The 2,560-nt window shown below is 48.4% G+C and overlaps 1 pseudogene; it reads right to left on the reverse strand.

Annotated features, from left to right (window-relative positions):
- Positions 1 to 1,105: 1,105 nt before the first annotated feature.
- Positions 1,106 to 2,102, reverse strand: LOC137766747 (PDZ and LIM domain protein 1 pseudogene; annotated as a pseudogene).
- Positions 2,103 to 2,560: the final 458 nt, after the last annotated feature.

Genomic DNA, 2,560 nt, shown 5'->3' on the forward strand with positions numbered 1-2,560 from the left:
TGGGGACCCCATGAAAAAGTTATAGCCCCCTATTGTGAGCATTTACATTGATCTCCACCGTTTGGTTCTATGAACCACGCTGCCCTTTGCTTCTGTAGCTGAATCCTAGTGCACGCCCTGGTGTTTCTTTAGGATGCATTCAGGTGCTGAAATGGCAATGTCGGAGGACATACACAGTTTAAAGGAGCACTTAACATTTACTCGGTGCCTCCCAGGTGCCCTGTGCCATTTCAGACTTTACAGATATCTCCCCTGATCCTTGCAAAGACAGGCAAGCTTAGCACATAGTTAGAGCACTTTTCAGATGAGTCTCAGAGAGGGTAAGCCCTTGCCAGGGCCCAATGGACAGGAAGGGATTCAAACCCTGCCCTTCGTTATATTGTGCTGTCACTAATTTTCCTTAGTGGATGGCCATTAGTGGACATGAGCACTCCACTCTGGGTCCTGTCTTGGGGGGAGTAGCAAAGGGCTGCTGTGTGTCCACTCCACCATCGCCAGGGTGGGCAGCTTTTGAGGCCCCTGCCTGCCACTGATGGGGCAGAGGCCGGGAGGCCAGAAGGGAAACCAACATGCCCTCCACGACTCAGCGTGGTCTCCTCTGGGGCTGCTGCTTGGCCGCTGCTTTCAAATATGTTACAGTTGTCTTTCAACAGCTCCAAAGTTGGCATGGTGTGCACAAGGATAAAGCAATGTCCCTAAGAAATGTCCCATGTGGGCCACAGAACTGCTTGCAGTCGGCACCGTGAGAGGCCCTGTTCTGTTTTTTGATTAGATCTTGTTTTTTGTTTTGAAGTCTATTAATTTATTGAGTAAAAAAATCATTGTCAGACATATTAAATTCAGTTTGGTTCAAATTTGGCTGATGTCCAGTTGCAGCAGAGATGAATGGAGGAGAAGAGAAGACACAGTGATGCTGGTAAGGGGACACTGAAACAAAACCATCTTCTGTTAATTATAAAAGCGGGCATCACACAGCCAGCGTGAGTCAGTTAGCTAACGAGCAGGGATAAAACCAGAGTAAGCGAGAACTTTCAAGGAAAGAGAGGCCAGAGCTTTCAGAGGACAAGATGCAGCAGGGGCTCGCTGGAGAGCAGTGTTGGGTGCAGAGCTGCCGGCTCACTTGGGGAACACGGTGATCACATCATAGCCCTCGGGTGGAGTGACCCGCTCCCGGGCGTGCTTTTCACAGTAGATCTGATCCTCCACAAAGAAATGGCCCTTCTGTTTCAGGTTGTTGCCATACTCGGTGCACACGTAACACTCAGGGTGGCGGTGACGGTCCCGCCGCTTCACAAACATGCCGACAATGCCGGTGCCACATTTGTCACACATGGGCAGCTTCTGGGCATTTCCAATCTATGCAGCCACTTTGGTGACTGGAGCCTTAACTCTTCTGAATCCTGAGGGCTTGTTGGGATCCCCTTTCTCCTCAGACTCCAGGATTTCCTGCAAAACCAGGAATGAGGTGGACTGTTTCGGAGGCTCATTTAACTCTTGTTTCTCCTGAGGCATCTTGTAAACGTCAGATTTTTATCAATGACGAGTCCGCTTGGAAGCTGAGAATGGTCTAATGCTCTGCCATTCGTCTCCTGCCCACTGGCTGCCGTCTTTGACTCCAAGGCACTGTTGAAGTTGGATGTTTTCAGAGGAGTAGAGGCCAGCTGGGCTGTCGTACTGGTTTGTGATGACCCTGGGGCAGAAGTGGAGGCAGGTGAGGCAGTAAGGGGCAGGGCACTCTGGTTGTGGGCGCTTCCTATGTGTAGGACCTCTTGCAGTTCAGAGGCTAAATTCATCTTGTATGGATGATGTTTCCCTTCCTCTGTCACCAGAGGAGACCAGATTTTCTGTTGAGATCTGGTTACTGTGAGAGTCATGTTGTCTGTGCAGCCCTTGATTTTGTCCTGAGCTTCCAGGTGCGTCATGTTGCTGGTATTTTCCCCATCGATGGCTGTGATTATATCTCCAACACATAAATTAGCTATAGCAGCCTTGCTTCCGGGAGTGACCCGGGAGATGGTGAGAGGCTGCTCGAAGTCCTTGCCCACCACAAGGCAGAAGCCCCACGGTCCCGGGCCCTGGAGGACTATTTGCTGGGTGGTCATGGCGTGGTGTCGGCGGGTGGCGACTCCAGGGGACAGACGGGGCAGGACGCGGAGTGGAGCGTTGGGCTCCCCGGCAGCTGTGCTGATTAGATCTTTTATTTTTCTATTTTATTATGCTTAATTTGTATATTTTCACTCTTTTTCATTTACTAACATAAGTACACCAGCCATGACTTCCTCTGAGCTCTACTTTAACAGGATCCCACAGGTTCCAATATATGGAATGTTTTTTGATATTCTTGTTTTCTAGATACTCTACAATTTCTATATAGGTCTCTTTTTTGATCCGAGTTTTTTAAAAGAGAGTTTTCAAAAACGTCCAAGTGATAGGATTTTGTGATCCATAATTTTGTGATTAATTTCTAGTTTTTCTTCTGTGTTACCAGGTTCTGTATTATGTCTGCTGTTTTGGTGAGGTTTTATTTGTGGCCTAATATATGGGTAATTTTTAGAAATAC

The sequence above is a fragment of the Eschrichtius robustus genome, chromosome 6 (genome assembly GCF_028021215.1).
Source record: "Eschrichtius robustus isolate mEscRob2 chromosome 6, mEscRob2.pri, whole genome shotgun sequence".
NCBI lineage: Eukaryota > Metazoa > Chordata > Mammalia > Artiodactyla > Eschrichtiidae > Eschrichtius > Eschrichtius robustus.